Source organism: Hemitrygon akajei, unplaced genomic scaffold (assembly GCF_048418815.1).
Source record: "Hemitrygon akajei unplaced genomic scaffold, sHemAka1.3 Scf000079, whole genome shotgun sequence".
In the NCBI taxonomy this organism is placed as follows: domain Eukaryota; kingdom Metazoa; phylum Chordata; class Chondrichthyes; order Myliobatiformes; family Dasyatidae; genus Hemitrygon; species Hemitrygon akajei.
This window is the reverse complement of record NW_027331965.1, coordinates 3859515-3880630: the sequence shown is the minus strand read 5'-3', so window position 1 is coordinate 3880630 and position 21116 is coordinate 3859515. Positions and strand designations below refer to the sequence as shown.

Here is a 21116-nt window from a genome sequence, read left to right as displayed (position 1 = left end):
ACAAGACACACAACCCTCACTGTGACACGGAGATGTTCTTCAATGGGACACTGAAAGTGTTTCGGTGTCACTGCCACAACCCACATCTGACATGAACACGCCCCTCATCGTGACACTGACACACTGACAGGCTCTGCACCACAGCAGGATCTCACCACTCAACGATACCAACACAGAGTCAGGCCCTGCACTGTAACTCGAATACAGTCCGCCCCGTATGCATAACACCCTACCTCTCCTAAACCACTCCTCGACTCAGTCACCCTACTCCTGCACTTCCCAGTCACCGTCACACAGACTGCAGTGCACCACTCCCGTCTCCGTCACCTATCCCTCGCCTACAAGCAGCCCCGTCTCCGTGACCCAGACCCTCTCCTGCACACTTCGCCGGCTCTATCATCGCGTACGTACACATCTCCCCGCCCCGTCTCCGTTACCCATCCCTCGCCTACAAGCAGCCCCGTCTCCGTGACCCACATCCTCTCGTGCACACTTCGCCGTCTCCATCATCCCGTACGTACCCATACGCCCCGCCCCGTCTCCGTGATACACTCAACCCGCTAAACGCTCCCCATCTACGCCGTCCCTCCACTCTCCTCCCACTCTGTGACACAGACGATAGTGGGGAGCATGAGAGAGAGAGATGATGGCTGGTATTACACATCACCCCGTTCCACCGTATATTGATCACCAGGATCTGAATCTCTCCACAACTCTGCATGCACAGGCCGGTCACGTGTTCCACATCACTTGCATCAGTGTTTGCATTCTCTCCATCCTTTCACTGGCCTCCTTTCTCCTCCCCTTCCTTCCTCTAACGGCAGCACACAATCCGCTCACACACACACACCATCTCCGAGAGACACACACGATTCAAGACTACTGGAAAGCCGAAAGGCTGGGTATTGGTGAGTGGGGTGACCGGAGGAGGGGAGGGATTCATACTTTTGCTGACTCCGGTAGGGTGTGCTGCGATGGTGCGGGAGATACTTCACATATCTGACCCCGGGAGTGTGATGGGATAATATTTAGGGAGCTTCGCTTGTTATCCGACCCAGGAACTGTGCGTTTGGACGGTTATGATGCAGCTTCACTCTGTGTGTGACCCCGGAGTGTTTGTTGAAACAATATGGAGGGAGTTGCTCTCTGTATATGATCCCGGGGTTGTGTAATGGATCATTGAGGAGAGAGCGTTACTCAGTGTAGTTTTCCCGGAGTGTGTGATGGGATTGTATGTTGGGATTCTCGCTCTGTCTGTGAATCCTGGACATGGGGCAGTGGATTTCGGCGTTTAAGAAGACTTCAAGCAAACTGAGGGAGCAGGAAAATGGTGCCTAACACGTTCTGCTCCAACGGCTGCAATCTGAACACCCTTTCTGTGGCCCCACTCTCCGCCCCTTCCTTCCTCTTTTCACAGCACACCATTCCTTCTCTATGATTCTGTTTTATAATATATTTTACTGAAGGAACGGCACAATATAGAATACATAATGGATTATATTTTCCTCCATTTTGCTTTTGTATCTTACCCCTAAACAAATCTCCCCTCACCTGCCTTCCCCGAACATGCAATGACATCTAATGTATTTTAAATACAACACTTCACAAATACAAGTACGGACATTTCACAGTCACACCCCCACACTACTTCAAGACAAATTCCCACACACATCTACAACATCTCAGATGATCCAGAATACACTCATATTACAATTCATCAACCACCCTGTGATGTAAACCACATGCGTGTTAATATGACAAGAAAGCTCCACATTTCGAATAGAACTTTCTCACAGACTCCCTCAGAGTGAATTTAATCTTTTCTAATTTCAGAAAAAAAAACATTACGTCCTCTAACCAAGCAGCAGTAGATGGGGGAGCGGCAGATTTCCAGACCAGCAAGATTCTCCTGCTGGCCAAAAGCAATGTAAGTGAAATGATATCCAACTGGCTTGCATTTAAATCCAAAACATAATCTGCCACTACAAATACAACTATAAGCGGGCAAGGTCTCAGTGGCACCCCAAAACCTCAGTGATAATTTTAAAACCCAGTACCCAGTAGCCATCAAGCCGAGGGCAAGACCAAAATGCATTCACTAAACCAGCCGAAGAGAAGGAACACCTGTCACAGACAGCGTCTCTCCCAGGATATATGTCAGCACGCCTGGCTTTACTTAAATGTACCCTGTGTAAAACTTTAAATTGTATGAGCCCGAGTCTAGCACATGATGACGAGGAATGAACCCTATTCAGTGCTTTTGCCCAATATCCCTCAGCCAGATCCACACCAAGGTCATCCTCCCAGCTAGTCGTAGTTTTGTTTAGATCTTGAACTCACAAAGACAGCAACTGAGAGTATAGTACAGAGATCATCCCTTTCTTTATTATTAAAGCTAAGAGTGAGGTTGTCCCACAACATAGCAGGTGATAGATCAGGAAAAGAGGAAACATTTTCCTTGACAAAGTGGAAAATCTGCAGATATTGAAAAATTAATTATGTGGAAGGCCATATTTACTGCACAGGTTATCAAAGCTATTATATATATTATCAGTGCTCACATCCTTAATGCGCATAAGACATTTCAAACCCCGTTGTCTTAAAACTGAATCGAGTGTGGAGGGAAGAATAGATGGTTTCTATGAACGGGGCCAAAAACTGAACTGATGTGAACGTATAGTGGCAGCGAAATTGATTAAACATTTTGAGGGTGGACAGCACGACAGGGTTAGATGTGAATTGAGAGGATTTCAATGGCAATGTTCTATGACCCCTCTCCTAACACCTTGAAATAATGTAGTTGACATAAGTGCAATAGAAAGAGGCTCAATCGCAATTGCGAAAATATTCTATGATTCTTAAGTGGGTGAGTGAGCAGCTCGGCGTCCTGTTCCATATAAGTACCAATGAAATCGGTATGTATGGGAGGTGGTTCTGCAGAGTGAGGTCAGGGATTTAGCTATTAAATTAAAGGACAGGACCATCAACCGTCCCAGTGTGCCCAGACACAGGAAGACCATACAGTTTAGCACGTGGCCCAAGCTACGGTGCAGATGGGAGGGGTTCAGAATTCATTGTGTTTATTCCAAGGAACGTGAGATGCCAACAGAAGAGATAGAAGACGGTTTACACATAAACTACAAAACACAGTCAGAACAGACAAGACAACTTGTCTAAGTGAGGCTTTATGGGTGGAAATATAGAAACATAGAAAACTTACAGGAGGATACAGACAGTTCGGCCCACCAAGTTGCGCCCAACATGTCCCTACCTTAGAAATTACAAGGCTTGCACATATCTCTCTATTTTTCTAAGCTCCATGTACCTATACAAAAGTCTCTTAAAAGTGACTATTGTATCCACCTCCACCACCATTGCCGGCAGCCTATCCCACACTTTCACCACTCTCTGCGTCTAACACTTACCCCTGACATCTTCTGTGATCCCAGTCCCCAGCACCTTAAACCCGTGTCCTCTTGTGGCAAACATTTCAACCCTGGAAAAAGTCTCTGATTATCCACATTATCAATGCCTCTCATCGTCTTGTACACCTCTATCAGGTGCCCTCTGATCATCCGTCGCTCAAAGGAGAAAAGGCCCGGTTCACTCATCCTATTCTCACAAGACATGTTCCACAATCTAGGCAACATCTTTGTAAATCTTTTCTGTAACATTTCCATAGTTTCGACATTCTTCCTGCAGTGAGGCGACCAGAACTGAGCACAGTACTCCAAGTGGGGTCTGACCAGGTTCCTGTATAGCTGCAACATTACCTCTCGTCTAAATTCAATTCCACGATTGAGGAAACCCAATACACCATGCGACTTCTTAACCACTGAGTCAACTTGCACAGCTGCTTTGAGCGTCCTGTGGACTCGGATGCAAAGATCATCGCCAAAGTCTCAGCAACCTCCTCCCTTATTTCCCAGAGTAGCCTTGGGTACATCTCATCCGGTCCCGGCGAGTTATCCAACCTGATGATTTCCAAAACCTCTAGCACATCCTCTTTCTTAATATCCACAATCTCTAGCTATTCAGTCTCCTGCAAGTTAGCACTCCTATCACCAAGATCCTTTTCCATAGTGAATACTGAAGCAAAGTATTCATTAAGTACTTCTGCTATTTCCTGCGGTCTCATGCACACCCTTCCACTGCCTCACTTGATACGTCATTTTCTTTCACATCTTATCCTCCTGTTCCTCATGTACTTGTAGAATGCCTGGGGGTTTTCCTTAATCCTGCCGCCAAAACTTCGCATGGCCACTTTTGGCTCTCATAATTTCCCTCGTACGCTCCTTCCTGTTAGCCTTATAATCTTCTAGATCTCTAACAGTACCTAGCCCTCCGAAACATTTGTAAATTTCTCTTTTCTTCTTGTCAGAGTTTCGCCTCTCTCTGATCCCTTCCGAATGAGACTGTCAGACTCTTGGGGAACAATATCTTGGGAGATGAACAGGACCCGGTGCCAATATCGACTAAAAGGCCTTGAGTTGTATTCGAACCTTGAATCCAGGATAATCGCGAATTCCCTTCGGGACCTCTGCCAGGCCACCTGTCTCAGGAATACTTGCATCCTCAACCACAACAGCTCTATCACCGAGAGCAAATTATTCTGCCAACGTTGACCAGCAGGAAAGGTGAGGTTAAATCCCCCATTCCCCTTAATCTCAACCACAACAGCTCTATCACCGAGAGCAAATTATTCTGCCAACGTTGACCAGCAGGAAAGGTGAGGTTAAATCCCCCATTCCCCTTAATCTCAACCACAACAGCTCTATCACCGAGAGCAAATTATTCTGCCAACGTTGACCAGCAGGAAAGGTGAGGTTAAATCCCCCATTCCCCTTAATCTCAACCACAACAGCTCTATCACCGAGAGCAAATTATTCTGCCAACGTTGACCAGCATGAAAAGTGAGGTGACATCCCCCATTCCCCGCTCCTAATCTCAACTGTGTGTGTGTGTGTGTGTGAGAGAGAGAGAGAGAGAGAGAGAGAGAGAGAGAGAGAGAGAGAGAGAGAGAGAGAGAGAGAGAGAGAGAGAGAGAGAGAGAGAGAGAGAGAGAGAGAGAGAGAGAGAGAGAGAGAGAAAGAGACTTGCTCAGTTTCCGATCTGGTGCTGTGTCTTGGGTTGATATGGTGGGCGTCATACCTATTGTCTGAACCTGAAAGATTAATCTTCTGCAGAATTTCGAGGATGCAACTATGAACATGGACAGGGTAGTGTAACTGGAATTTCAGAAAGCCTTTGATAAGGTCCATAGGAGATTAGTGGGTAAAGTTAGAGCACATGTTATTGGGGGTTGTGTACAGACATGGATAGAAAATTGGTTGGCTGACAGAAAACAAACTGTAGGGATTAACGGGTCTTTTTCAGAATGGCAGGTGGTGACTAGTGGGGTACCGCAAAGCTTGGTGCTGGGACCGCAGCTATTTACAATATACATTAATGATTCAGATGAAGGGATTAAGAGTAACATTAGCAAATTTGCAGATGACACAAAGCTGGGTGGCAGTGTGAAATATGAGGAGGATATGTTGGAGCATGTTGGCCTTCATACCAAGAGGAATTGAATAGAGGAGCAAAGAGATCCTTCAGCAGTTGCACAGGGCCCGGGTGAGAACACACCTAGAGTATTGTGTTCAGTTTTCTTCTCGAAATTTGAGGAAGGACATTCTTGCTATTGAGGGAGTGCAGCGTAGGTTCACGAGGTTGATACACGGGTTTGCGGGGCTATCATGTGTTGAAAGACTGAAGCGACGGGGCTTGTATTCACTGGAATTTAGAAGGATGAGAGGGGATCTGATTGAAACATATAAGATTATTAAGGGATTGGGCACGCTTGATGCGGGAAACATGTTCCCGATGATGGGGGAGTGCAGAACCAAAGGCCACAGTTTAAGAATAAGGAGTCGGCCATTTAGAACGGAGTTGAGGAAAAACTTTTTCACCCAGCAAGTTGTGGATCTATGCAGCGCTCTGCCTCAGAAGGCAGTGGAGGCCAATTCTCTGGATGCTTTCAAGAAAGAGTTAAATAGAACTCTTGAAAATAGCCGAGTCAAGGGATATGGGCAGAAGGCAGGAACGGGATACTGATTGTGGATGATCAGCCACGATCACAGTGAATGGCGGTGCTGTCTCGAAGGGACGAATGGCCTTCTCCGGCACCTGTTGTCTATTGACTATTGTTTCTAAAGGAATAGTGTATAGGAGCAGGGATGTGATGTTGAGGCTCTATAAGGCACTGGTAAGTACTCACTTGGAGTACTGTGTTCGGTTTTAACCTCCTTATTTAAGAAAGGATGCGCTGACGTTGGAGAGAGTTCAGAGAAAATACACTAGAATGAGCCCGGGAATGAGACGGTTAACGTATGAAGAACAGTTGATCGCTCTTGGACTGTACTCCTGGGAGTTTAGAAGAATGAGGGGGGACCTCATAGAAACATTTCGACTGTTGAAAGACATGGACAGAGAGGATGTGGCAAAGTGGTATCCCGAGGTGGGGGGGTTTCTTATTTTGTTTTTCAGCCGGAGGGTGTTGAACCTCTGGAATTTGTTGTCACGGGCGGCAGTGGAGGGCAAGTCATTGGGTGTATTTAAGGCAGAGATTGATAAGTATCTGAGTAGCCAGGGCATCAAAGGTTATGGTGAGAAGGCGGGGGAAGTGGGACAAAATGGATGAATGGATCAGTTCATGAAGAAATAAATCGCGGAGCAGACACGATGGGCTGAATGGCCGACTTCTGCTACTTTGTCTTATGGTCTTATGGTCTTAAGTGCATCCAGCTGCAGCTTCTAACACTCCGCGTTGAGGAGTTGGAAATGGAACTGGATGAACTCAGGGTCATTCGGGAAGCCGAGGGTGTGATAGAGAGGACATATTTGGAGAAGGTTAATCTGCACTGTAATTCGAAAACAATCGAAAACACCACTCAGTATGCATAACACCCTCCTTCGGCAAAACGTTTGCCCAACTCCGTCAAACTCTCTGTTTCCTGCACTACTCCCCGTCTCCAGTACACCACTCCCTTCTCCGTCAACCATTCCTGCGTTCCAAGAAACCCCGTCTCCGTGACCCAAACCCCCTCCTGTACACTTCGCCGTCTCCATCATCCCGTACGAACACATACGCCCCTCCTCCATCTCGGTGATACACTCCACCCGCTAAACGCTCCCCATCTACGTCGTCCCTCCACTCTTCTCCCACTCTGTGACACAGGCAATTGTGCAGAGTATGATGGGGAGAGATGATGGCTGGTGTTTCACCTCCCCCCGTCCCATGGATATCGATCGCCAGGATCTGAAACTCTCCACAACTCTGCATGCACAGGCCGGTCATGTGATTCCACACCACTTGCATCAGTGTTTGCATTCTCACCACCCTTTCCCTGGCCTCCTCTCTCCTCCCCTTCCTTCCTCCAACGGCAGCACACAGTCCACTCACACACAGACACACACCATCTCCGAGAGACACGCACGATTCAAGACTACTGGAAAGCCGAAAATCTGGGTATTGGTGAGTGGGGAGAACGGAGGAGGGAGAGGGTTTCGTACTTTTGCTAACTCCGGTAGAGTGTGTTGCTGTGATGCGGGAGGTACTTCACATGTCTGACCCCGAGAGTGAGATGGGATAATATTTAGAGAGCTTCGCTGGTTATCTGACCTTGGGAGTGTGTGTTGGGACGGTGTGGACGGAGCTTCACTCCGTATAAGTCTCCCGAGTGTCCGTTGGGACAATGTGGAGGGAGCTACACTCTGGGCCATGGATCGTTGCGTAGGGAGCGTTACTCAGTGTATGTTTCCAGGAGTGTGCGATGGGATTGTATGGAGGGATTCTCGCTCTGTCTCTGAGTACTAGTCATGGGTCAGTGGATTTCGGCGTTTAAGCAGACTCCAATCCGAGATAGGGAGCAAAATATGGTAACTCATATGTTCAGCTCCAACGGCTGCAATCTGAACACCCTTTCCGTGGCCCGACTCTCCTCCCTTTCCTTCCCTTTTCTCAGCACAACATTCCTTCTCTATGATTCTTAAGTGGATATGTGAGTAGCATATATGTACAAATGGGAAGCTGGTTTTGCAAAGTGAGGTCAGGGATTTAGCTATTAAATTAAAGGAGAGGACCACTACCCGCCCCATTGTGCCCAGATATATGACAACCATACAGTTTAGCACGTGGTGTGGGTGGGAGAGCTCCGAAAATTGGAATCATAGAATTTTTCTCCATGGAAGTTGGGATTTGTATAGAAGAGATGGAAAACGGTTTACACATAAACTAGAGGAGAACTGATATCCCAGCGGGAAGGTTTGTCAGGACTGTGCATGAGAGTTTTTTGGAGAGTTGCTGAACTTGAGTTGTGGACATTACTGAGAATTGGGTGTCGGGGGAGCAAGCAGGACAGCACGATATTTCGGGTTTCCCTATTTTTAGTCGTGAGAAAGAGGAAGAAATTGAAGGATGAGGGGTGACATTACTAGGCTGAGAAAATTGTACTGCAGTGGACAGTCAGGGCAGGCAAGAAAATTCGACTAAGTGAGGTTTTACGGGTGGAAATGATGAATAAGAAATTTATGGCAATGTTACAACATAGAACATAGAATAGAACGACCCATTACAGGCCCTTCAGCCCACAATGCTGTGCCGACCCTTAAACAATGCCCCCCCATATAAACCCCACCTTAAATTCTCCCATACACCTGTCTAGTAGTCTCTTAACTTTCACTAGTGTATCTGCCTGCACCACTGACTCAGGCAGTGCATTCCACGCACCAACCACTCAATGAGTGAAAAAAAATACCTTCCTCTAATATCCCCCTTGAACTTCCCACCCATTGCCTTAAAGCCATGTCCTCTTGTATTGAGCAGTGGTGCCCTGGGGAAGAGGCGCTGGCTGTCCACTCTGTCTATTCCTCTTAATATCTTGTGCACCTCTATTATGTCTCCTCTCATCCTCCTTCTCTCCAGAGAGTAAAACCCTAGCTCCCTTAATCTCTGATCAAATTGCATACTCTGTAAACCAGGCAGCATCCTGGTAAATCTCCTCTGTACCCTTCCCAATGCTTCCACATCCTTCCTATAGTGCGGCGACCAGACTGGACTCAATAATCCAAGTGTGGCCTAACCAGGGTTTTATAGCGCTGCATCTCCACATCGCGACTCTAAAACTCTATCCCTCGACTTATGAAAGCCTACACCCCATAGGCTTTCTTATCTACCCTATCTATCTGTGAGGCAACTTTCAGGTATCTGTGGACACGTACCCACGGATCCCTCTGCTCCTCTCCACTACCAAGTATCCTCCCATTTGTACTCTGCCTTTGAGTTTGTCCTTCCAAATTATACCACCTCACATTTCCCCGAGGTGAACGTATCTGCCACTTTTCACTGGGAAATGAATAATCAAGCGTAAACGTCCAATCGGAAGGACAGACAGGTGGGCAGAGGGGGTGGGGTGGCTCTGCTGGTGAGGATTGAAATTCAGTCCCTTGCGAGATGTGACATAGAAACAGGCGATGTAGAGTCAGTATGGATAGAACTGGAAATTGTAAGGGCAATTTGTCATCACCTTTGTTCCTGATGTTTCTTACATTGTCGTACACGCACTTTAGCCCTTCTACCTAACTATCTTTACAACCTTTATTCTGTTTCTCTTTCCTCAAATGCTAGATCTGGCTTTACTCCATGCACTGTACTTGCAGCTCTCGCATGACCTCTATCCTTCTCCACCTCACCATCTGCGCGAACACTCTGGTTCCCCTCCCCCTGCAAATCTAGTTTAAACCCCCCGGTGCAGTACTAGCAAACATTCGCGCAAGGATGTTAGCCCCCACCAGTTCAAGTGCAACCCGTCCCGTCGGTACAAGCCCCACCTTCCCTGGAACAAGGCCTAATTGTCCAGAAACATGAAGCCATCTTTCTTCCACAAACTCCTTAGCCACGTATTCAGCTGCATTCGCTTCCTGTTTCTGGCCTTACTAGTACGTGGCACGGGTTGCAATACTGAGATTGCAAGCATGGAGGTCCTGTCCTTCAACTTTGCACCTATCTCACTAAAAGGCCGCAGGGGTGCTTTACTCATTTTGTCTATTCCGTTTCCCCCTGCTAACAGTCACCCAACTACCTGCCTCCTGACATTTCGGGGTAAATATCTCCCTGTAACTCCTGTTTATTTCTGCCTCTGCCTCCCGAATGATCCGAAGTTTATCCAGCTCCACGTCCAGTTCCATAACTCGGTTTGTCAGGAGCTGCAGCTGGATGCACCTTTTGCAGGTGTGGTCATCAGGCACATTTGTGCACGCCCTGACTTCCCACATCCTGCTAACGGAGCACTCGACTGCCCTAACTGCTGCCTCCATTACCTACTCCTAAAATAATTAGATTAATTAAAGGAGATTGCCAGGCCTTACCTCACTGCGAGCAAGCTAGTCCTCTGGAGCCAAAGCCTTCATACTCTGTCTTCTTCCACTGCGTTCCCCGCTCCTGTTGCTTTTTAAACACTCCCGCTGCCTCACGGGCCGACATTCACGCGCTTGCGCAGTCGTGCCCCGTTCAAGCAGCCGAAGTAATCCTTTGGAGATATGATGTGGTGGCCATTACAGAGACTTGGATGGCTCAGAGACAGGAATGGATATTTCAATTGCCGATCTTTAGATGTTTCAGAAAGGACGGGGGGGGGGGTGCAAAAGAGGTGTGGGCGTGGCACTGTCGATCAGAGATAGTGACACAGCTGCAGGAAATGTGGACGCCATTGAGAAATTATCTCGGAGATTCTTAGGGTGAAGATTCGGAGCAGGAAAGTTTCAATAACTTTACTGGGTGTAAAGTACGCCAAATTGTAACAAGAATATCGAGGAGCAGATAGGGAATCAAATCCTGTAAAGGTATGATAATAACAGAGTAGTCCCGATGGGAGATATGAATTTCCCAAATATCGATAGGCATCTCCCTAGAGCAAGAGGTTTAGAAGGGATGGAGTCTGTTAGGTGTGTTCAGGAAGGTTTCTTGACACAATATGTAGATAAGCCTGCAGGACGAGAAGCTTCTTGATTTGTTATTGGAAAACTAACCTGGTCAGGTGTTAGATCTCAGTGAGATCTCACTATGGAAAAGGATCTTGGTGATCGTTGTGATGACTTGCAGCAGACTGAAAAGCTTGAGCGCGTAGATATTAAAAAAGAGGATGTGCTCGATATTTTGGAAAGCATCATTTGGATAAGTCGTTGGGATCCTATGAGATGTACCCAAGGCTACTCTGGGAAGTAAGGGAGGAGGTTACTGAGACTTTGGCGATAATCTTTGCATCATCAATGGGGACGGGCGAGGGTCCTGAGGATTGGTGGGTTGCGGATATTATTCCTTTATTCCAGAAAGGGAGTAGATGCAGCCCAGGAAATTCCAGACCAGCAATTCCTACCTCAGTGGTTGGTAAGTTGATGGAGAAGATCCTAAGAGGCAGGATTTATGCACATTTGGGGAGCTATAATATGTTTAGCATAACTTCGTCAAGGACAGGACGTGCCTTAAGAGCTTGACAGGAGCCCATGGAATTACGGGAAAGTTACATACGTAGATAGAGCGTTGGCTGATTGGCAGGAAACAGAGAGTGTGAATAAAGGGATCCCATTCTGGTATGCTGCCGGTTACCTTTGGCGTTCAACAGAGCTCTGGGTAGTGGCCGCTTCTTTTTACGTTGTATATCACCGGTTTGGATTATGTAATAGATTGCTATCTGGCAAAGTTTGCTCATGATTCAAAATGGGTGGAGGGGCAGGTAGTGTTGTGGAAACAAAGAGTCTGCAGAGAGACGGATAGATTGTGAGAATGGGAAAATAAGTGGCAAATGAAATACAATGTTGGAAAGTGCACGGTCATTCAGTTTGGTAGAAGAAAGCTTGCACAGAGATTTAGGCCATTTAGAAGAGGGTGCTGAATGATGGCAGATGGAGTTTAATGCTGATAAATGTGAGGAGCTACATTTTGGTAGGAATAAACCAAATAGGACAGACATGGGAAATGGAAGGGCATTGAAGAATGCAGTAGAATAGAGTGATCTAGGAATAATGGTGTATAGTTCCCTGAAGGTGGAATCTCATGTGGAAAGGGTGGTGAAGAATGCTTTTGGTATGATGTCCTTTATAAATCAGACCATTGAGTATAGGAGTTGGGATGTAATGTTAAAATTGTACAAGGCATTGGTAAGGCCGAATTTGGAGTATTGTGTACAGTTCTGGTTACCGAATCATAGAAAAGATATCAACAAAATAGAGAGGGTACAGAGAAGGTTTACTAGAATGTTACCTGGGTTTCAGCACCTAAGTTACAGGGAAAGGCTGATCAAGTTAGGTCATTATTCTTTGGAGCGTAGAAGGTTGAGGGGGACTTGGTAGACGTATTTAAAATTATGAGGGGGGTAGATCGAGTTGACGTGGATAGGTTTTTTCCATTGAGAGTAGGGGAGATTCAAACAAAAGGAAATGAGTCGAAAGTTTAGGGGCAAAAGTTTAAGGATAACACGAGGGGAATTTATTTACTCAGAGAGTGGTAGCTGTGTGGAAAGAGCTTCTAGTAGAAGTGGTAGAGGTAGGTTTGGTATTGTCATTTAAATTAAAATTCGATATGTATGTAGACAGGAAAGGAAGGGAGGCTTATGGGCTGAGTGCGGGCCAGTGGGACTAGATGTGTGTAAGCGTCAGCACGGACTAGAAGGGCCGAGATGGCCTTTTTCTCTGCTGTAATTGTTATATGGTTACATGGTTAAATAAACGGGCAGAATATAATTCAAATAAGGAGAGAATTCAATATTCTGAGATTCAGCTGGACTTGGGGGTCCTCGTGCTGGATACCCTTAATGCTAACCTTCAGGTTGAATCGGTGGTGATGAATGCAGATGAAATGTTGACATTTATTTCTAGATGAATAAAGTACAGGATCAAGGATGCGATGTTGAAGCTCTATAAGGCACTGGAAAGACCTCACTTGGAGCACTGTATGCAGTTTTGGGATCCTTATTTAAAAAAAGTTTGAGCTGACTTTGAAGTGGTTTCAGAGAAGCTTCACTACATTGATCCCGGGAATGAGAGGGTTAAAACATGAGGAACGTTTGACCGCTCTTGGACTGTACTCCTTGGAGTTTAAAAGAATAAGGGAAGGGACTGACAGAAACATTTCTAATGTTAAAAGGCATGGACAGAGTTGATGTGGCAAAGTCGTTTCCCATGGTGGTGGAGTATATTACGAGAAGACATGACTTACGGATTGAAGGGCGCCCATTCAGAACAGAGATGCGAATATATTTTTTCATTATCCAGAGGGTGGTGAATCTGTGGAATTTGTTGTCACGGGCGGCAGTGGAGTTCAAGTAACTGGGTGCATTTCAGGCAGAGATTGATAGTTATCTGAGGTGCCAGGGCATCATAGGATAAGGTAAAAATGCGGGGGAGTGGAAATAAATGGGAGAATGGATCAGCTCATGATAAAATGGTGGAGCAGACTCGATGGACCGAATGGCGGACTTCTGCCCCTTTGTCTTATGGTCTTATGGATGCAAAACTGGGCTGAGAAGTGGCAGATTGCGTTCAACCCAGGTAAGTGGGAGGTGGTTCATTTGTGTAGGTTTAAAATAATGGCAGAATATATTACTAATGGTAAACCTTGCAGTGTGGACGATCAGAGGGATCTTGGAGTCCGAGTCCATCAGACACTCAGAGCGGCTGCGCAGTTTGACGCTGTGTTTAAGAATACGATGCATTGGTAATCATCAACCGTTGAATTGAGTTCAACAGCGAGAGGTAATGTTACTTACCTATAGCACGCCGGTCTGACCCCCCCCCCCACCTACATTGGAGAACTGTGCTCAGTTCTGGTCAACACACTATAAGAATAATGTGGAACCTATAGGAATGGTACAGAGGAGCTTTACAAGGAGTTTGCCCTGATTGGGGATCATGCCGTCTAGTAATAGTTTCAGTGAACTCGGAGTTCTCTCCTTGCAGCGACGGATGATGTGAGGTGACCTGACAGAGGTGTATAAATGATGAGAGGCATTGATCGTGTAGATAGTTAGAGACAACGCCACCAACATTACTCTCTTCGGCAAGGTTATTCACAGCTCCTTGTACATTATCATGCAAACCGCCCTATTGCTGAATGCAATCAAACTGCTCAGAGAGGTGTTTGCGGGTTCCACATCATCCTCCAATGTAGTCTGCAAACTAGACCTTGTCAAAAGCCTTGTTAAATTCCATGACAGTCACATCTACTATCCGTGCGTGATCTACCTTCCCCGGTCAAATCAGACCAACAACTCTCCCTGGGTCTCACGCCATCTGATACCTCCCTCCCTTCGATGTTCCACGCTCCAAATCTCCGCTTCTCTTCCCCTCTCTCACCAGTACAGTTCATTTCCGTCTCTCCCAATCTTCCATCTCCTAGGGCGTCCACCATCTGGGATATTCTTAATGGACATGTCTATGTTTATTACACATACCAATACAAAAAATAGCTCCTACACAATCAAATCAGCCGGTCATCTCTCCTTGGGTCCCACATCATTACTCCCGAAGGATTTACCCTGTTTTACCGAATTGGACTGTAAAAGAATTTATTCTGGGATCAAACAGAAATAAAGACACAGACATCGGTGTACGGGTAATCCTTGAATAGGTGATCACGTTGTCTTACGACTCCGCCAATGTCAGGTTATGTCTTAAATTTATACAGTGAATTTTGGTCAATAGCCAACAGTCAAATATTTTCAGTGAGTGATTTCAAGAAGTACTTGTTAGATATCAGACAGTCTACGAATGCTTCTGGTCGGTGCACAAAATTAGAACTGCACGTCTGCAGTCAGTTCCTCTTTTACCAAAACAGTGTTGGAAAAAAGTTAACATTACCTCATTCTTGGTATGAAATGCTTCTAGCTTTTGTCAGCTCGCACAAGCAAGGCAGCCTCTGCATCTTATCCTGTGACCTTGTCAAGTCCCCTTGAATCTCTGATTTCTGTGTTTTCTCTCCATTTAGAAAATAGTCAACCCTTTCATTTTCTCCTAAAGTGCATGACCATACATACTTCAACACAGCAGTACATCTGCCATTTCTTTGCCCTGTCCAAGCCTTTCTGTAGCCTGTCTACTTCCTCAAAACTACCTGCCCCTCCACTGATCCTCATATCGTCTGCAAACTGTGGAGCCACGTTCATGGAGCTACATACACGGACCGTAAGATCCCTCTGCTCATCGACACTGTCTTGTCTTTAAGAGTGTGTTATATCTTTCTATTGCCCAGGTTCAACTCATCTGACATTTCTCCAAGCATATCTGCAAGGGATTTCAGCAGAGCTGCAATTGCTTTCGTTTCTAGGAAAAGATGAGGAAGGTGCAGGACATGTGTGTTCCAAAAATGAAGAAGTTCTCAGTACTCAAGAAGCATTCAATTTTGGCCGAAAAGGGAACTCAAAACTCTTGTAAAAGCTAAAGAAAGGGCTTACAAGAAAATTCAGTTCCTCCATTACCACGACAGTGTCGGAGAAAAGTTAACATTACCTCACTCTTGGAATGAAACTTTGCAAACTTTTGTTAGCTCGAACAAGCAGAGCAGCGTCTGCATCTGATCCTGTGGCCTTCGGGGCCTCAGTCTTCAGCTAGTCAAGCTTAGCAACAACATTTAGTTTTTCCACAATAAAACAAAAGAAACATATGATAGGAACGTAAGATGTAGGAGCAGAATTAGACCATTTGGGTCATCGAGTCTGCTCCACCATTTGATTGTGGCTGATCCATAGAACCATAGAACCTTAGAACATTACAACAAAGAAACAGACCTTTTGGCCCTTCGTGATTGTGTCGAACCATTTATCTGCCTAGTCCCACGGTCCTGCAACTGGCCCGTATCCCTCCATACACCTCTCATCCATGTACCTGTCCAGGTTTTCAATGTTAAAAGTGAGCCCGCATTTACCACATCATCTGTCCGCTCTTTCCACATTTTCACCACTCTCTGCGTGAAGAAGCCCCCCCACAATGTCCCCTTTAAACTTGTCCACCTTTACCCTTAGCACATGACCTCTGTTTTATTTCTCTCCCCTGGCCTCAGTGCAAAAAGCCCGCTTGCATTCACTCTCTCTATATCCATCATAATTTTATACACCTCTATCAAATCACCCCTCATTCTCCAACGCTCCAGGGAATAATGTCACAACCTATTCAATCATACTCTGTAACTTAGTTTCTCAAGTCCCGGTAACATCCTTTTAAACTTTCTCTGCACTCTTTCAAATTTATTAATATCCTTCTTGTAATTAGGTGACCAAAACTGCACACAATACTGCAAATTCGTTCTCACCAATACCTTATACAACCGCATCATATCATTCCAGCTCTTATACTCAATACTTTGATTTATAAAGGCCCGTCTGTATCCCCAGATCCCTCTATTCAACAGCACTCCTCATACCTTGTATGTTCCACCTTGATTTTCCCATCCAAAATGCAGCAACTCACACTTGTCTGTATTAAACTCCATCTGCCATTTTCCAGTCCGTTTCTCCAGCTGGTCCAAATCCCTCTGCAAGATTTGAAAACCTACCTCACTGTCCACTACACCTCCAATCTTTGTATCATCAGCAAATCTGCTGATCCATATAACCATATAATAACCATATAACAATCACAGCACGGAAACAGGCCATTCCGGCCCTCCTAGTCCGTGCCGAACTCTTAATCTCACCTAGTCCCACCTACCCGCACTCAGCCCATAACCCTCCACTCCTTTCCTATCCATATACCTATCCAATTTTACCTTAAATGACACAACTGATCTGGCCTCTACTACTTCTACAGGAAGCTCATTCCACACAGCTATCACTCTCTGAGTAAAGAAATACCCCCTCGTGTTTCCCTTAAACTTTTGCCCCCTAACTCTCAAATCATGTCCTCTCGTTTGAATCTCCCCTACTCTCAATGGAAACAGCCTATTCACGTCAACTCTATCTATCCCTCTCAACATTTTAAATACCTCGATCAAATCCCCCCTCAACCTTCTACGCTCCAATGAATAGAGACCTAACTTGTTCAACCTTTCTCTGTAACTTAAGTGCTGAAACCCTGGTAACATCCTAGTAAATCGTCTCTGCACTCTCTCTAATTTATTGATATCTTTCCTATAATTCGGTGACCAGAACTGTACACAATATGTACCTCATTATCATCCAGATCAATGATATAGATGACAAGTAACAATGGACCCAGCACTGATCCCTGTGGCACACCACTAGTCACAGGGATCCACTCAGGGAAGAAATCATCCACTACCACTCTCCGGCTTCTCCCATTGACCCGATGTCGAATCCAGTTTACTACTTTACCATCTATACCTAGCAAATGAATGTTCTTAACTAACCTCCCATGTGGGAACTTGTCAAAGGCTTTATTGAAGTCCATCTCTGCGGGCCATTCTCTCGCACTCTCATCCCCTCTCCACGGTACCTCTCCCACCCCAGCTCTCGCTTCCTCTCTTTTTTAGCTGTTCAGCTTGTGTTTTTTGGTGTCGGTCTGACTCAGTTATCAAAACGGGCTTACTCTGACAACGGTTACTTCTCCTTCCTGAGCTCAGAGACGCAGAGGATCCTCGACAGGATGGACGACAGCGAGACTTACATGAATATGAAACGCACAAATACTGGCTCAGGGGCACCTTCCCGAGGTGAGTGGGGCTGAAAGACGGAGGGAGGGAGTTTCAATTTGAGTCTGACTCCGAGAGCGTGTGTTGGATAGTGTGGATGAAAACCCCCTCTGCGTTTGACCCTGGGGGTTTGTGATGGCACATTGGGGAGGGAGCGTCACTCTGTGTCTATGCCCAGGACTTGTGAGACGCTGCACAGGGAGATTCACTCTGTGTTTGACTGAGTCGATGATGAGGGAGCCTCAGCCAATTTCTGAACCTGATGTATCGTACGTGGAGCCTAAAGCCCAGACCCTCTCTGTGCCCCAGGTCCGTAGAGATGGAAGTCAGTTTCATCGTTGTTGCCTTGACTGTGTTCATGTAGTTTGCCCATTCCTGTCGAGAGACCTCAGGGCAAACTTACAGCTGACCCTAATGATTCGCTGTTTGAGAATATGTTAGAGGGAAGGCGCAGGACCGGCGACTAGGAGGGAGCAATGAGAGCAGGTGGGGGCGTCAGTGATGCTGGCGTGCTTTGGGAAGGGTAACGTTCAGCAACCGGCATAGGAGAGCATTCTGGAGGCAGCATTGTGGAGTGGGGTGTAGAGAGTGTGATGTGGGAGGACGGAATGTCATGGGGGACAGTGTTGTGGAGTGGTGTGTAGAGAGTGTGATGTGGGAGGACGGAGTGTCATGGGGGGCAGTGTTGTGGAGTGGTGTGCAGAGAGTGAGATGTGGGAGGACGGAATGTCACGGGGGGCAGTGTTGTGGAGTGGTGTGTAGAGAGTGTGATGTGGGAGGACGGAATGTCACGGGGGGCAGTGTTGTGGAGTGAGGTGTAGAGAGTGTGATGTGGGAGGACGGAATGTCATGGGGGCAGTGTTGTGGAGTGGGGTGTAGAGAGTGTGATGTCGGAGGACGGAATGTCATGGGGGGCAGTGTTGTGAAAGTCTCGTGGTCGGGGCGGTGGGGTGGAAGGGTGACTGAGTGGGGAGCGCTGAGACGGCGAAAGGAGGGAGCGCTGTGGGATGGCAGGTGAATAAGCAGCACCGTGGGAAGGGTGGTGTTTAGAGAGGGCAATGAGAGATATGGTGATGAGGGAGCCCCCGAAAATATATTTTTAATCCCCTCTAGTTTTTTCATCCCCCCCTCACTCTGCACAACCATATCTCTTCCCCCTTCTCTCTCACTTTCCCTCTCACACTCATTCTTCTGTTTCCCTTCTCTTCTCCCCTCTATCCCTCTTTTCCCATTTCATCCACTCTCCCCTCTCTTGTCCTCACTCTGCCCCTTGTCACTCATCACCCCCTCTCTTTACGCTCTAACTATTCTCCCCATGCTGCTCTCTCTCGTTCGATCCCCTCTAACGCCCCCTCCCCTCTCTATCCCTCCTTGAACCTCTCTCTCTTCCGTACCCCCTCTCTCCCTGCCCTGTCTTTCACGCTATCTATCCCACTATTCCCTCTCTCCCACTCTGTCCCTTTCTCTCCCTCTTTCTCTCCTCTTTTGTCTCCCTCTCGCGTGATTATTCTGTCCGCTCTCTAACTATCTCCCAGCATCTCTCTACCCGTTTATACCCATTAACTCTTCCCTCTCTCATTGCTCACTATCTTAATCCTCTCCTCTCTTGTCACCCTCCCCCGGACTTCAACTCTGGATCTCCTTCTGCACTCTTTCCCTCACTCTCTCGCTCCTTTTGACTCTTCCATCCTCTCTCCCACACATTTCACTACCCTTCACTTTATACTCTCTCACCAGTCTGCCTCGCCTCTTAATCCTACTCTCCGCACATACTACGTCACTCCCCTTAACTCACTTTACCCTCTCTATCCTATTTCTCCTCGTTCTCTTTCCCCAATTCTGCTCCATTTTCCCATCCATCGCCACTTTTCAGTCGCCCCCTCTCAACAATTCAATTAATCCATTTCACTCGCTCTGTCGTTGTACTCCCTGTCTCGCTTCCCTCTCTTCCCTCTCCCTTCATCCCTTTCGTTGTCCCTAACCATTTCCCCCCCCCACGTCTCTGTGCTCTCTTCGCTTCCCTCTACACCTCACTGTCCCCGATTCTCTATCGCGCAATCTCATCCTTGTCTATCTCTCTCTCGCAGACGATCTGACCTCCACCTACACCGATCTGAACATTCGGAAAGTCGAACGCCTCACCAATACACAAGCAGGTCAGTGATGCAACAACGACGTCATTCTGGAGGACTCACATGTCATACTGCCAAATGGCCATGTGTGTAATATATTCTTCTCCAGCAATTCCCTGGCAGCTCGTTCCACAGACTGACCATCATCTGGGTAACAAACGGTTATCAATCGGCTCACCAGTTGAATCCATTTCCCCTGTCTCCTTATACTTGTGCGCTCTGGCCCTCGATTTTCCAAATCTAGGGGAAATAATTGCGGCCATTCACTCTGTCTGTGCTCCTCGTGGCTTCATATACCCCTGAAAGGTCATCCCTGCTCTACAAGGAATAAATTCGCAATCAAGCCAACCTCTTTCCCTAACTCAATCCCTGGAGTCTTGGCAACGTGGCCGTAAATCTCCCCGAGCACTCATTTCCAGTTCTATGGCATCTTTCCGAGAACATGATGACCAACATTGAATACCGTACTCCAAGTGCAGCCTCATCGACGTACTGTACAATTGCAACATGACCGCCTTACTCCTGTCCGCAATAGACAATAGACAATAGGTGCAGGAGTAGGCCATTCAGCCCTTCGAGTCAGCATCGCCATTCACTGTGATCATGGCTGATCATCCACAATCAGTACCCCGTTCCTGCCTTTTCCCTATATCCCTTGACTCCGCTACCTTTAAAAGCTCTATCTAACTCTTCCTTGAAAGCATCCAGAGAAATGGCCTCCACTGCCTTCTGAGGCAGAGCATTCCATAGACCCACAACTCTATGGGTGAAGAAGCTTTTCCTCAACTCAGTTCGAAATGACCTACCCCTTAGTCTTAAACTGAGGCTTCTGTTTCTGGACTCCACCAACATCGGGAACATGTTTACTGCCTCTAGCGTGTCCAATCACTTAATAATCTTATATGTCTCAATCAGATCCACTCTCATCCTTCTATATTCCAGTGTATACAAGCCCAGTTGCTCCAATCTTTCTACATATGACATTCCCGCCTTTCCGGAATTAACCTCTTGAACCTACGCTGCACTCCCTCAATAGCAAGAATGTCCTTCCTCCAATTTGGAGACCAAAACTGAACACAATACTGCAGGTGTGGTCTCACCAGGGCCCTGTACAACTGCAGAAGGACCTCTTTGCTCCTCTACTCAACTCCCCTTGTTATGAAGGCAAACATGCCATTAGCTTTCTGCACTGTCTGCTGTACGTGCATGCTTGTGCTCCTTGACTGATGTACAAGAACGCCTAGATATCGTTGTATTTCCCCTTTTCCTAATTTGACACCATTCAGATAGTAATCTGCCTTCCTGTT

General features: G+C 46.7%; 2 long non-coding RNA genes across 2 annotated transcripts; both read left to right on the top strand.

The window, feature by feature from the left end:
• Window positions 1-837: 837 nt before the first annotated feature.
• On the top strand, window positions 838-4647 carry LOC140722523 (uncharacterized). Its single transcript, XR_012097649.1, has 3 exons — window positions 838-908; window positions 1834-1927; window positions 4382-4647. It is a non-coding gene; the product is annotated as an uncharacterized lncRNA (long non-coding RNA).
• A 114-nt stretch (window positions 4648-4761) lies between these two features.
• Window positions 4762-19833, top strand: LOC140722522 (uncharacterized). Its single transcript, XR_012097648.1, has 3 exons — window positions 4762-4821; window positions 17609-17698; window positions 19765-19833. It is a non-coding gene; the product is annotated as an uncharacterized lncRNA (long non-coding RNA).
• The last annotated feature ends 1283 nt before the right edge of the window (window positions 19834-21116 follow it).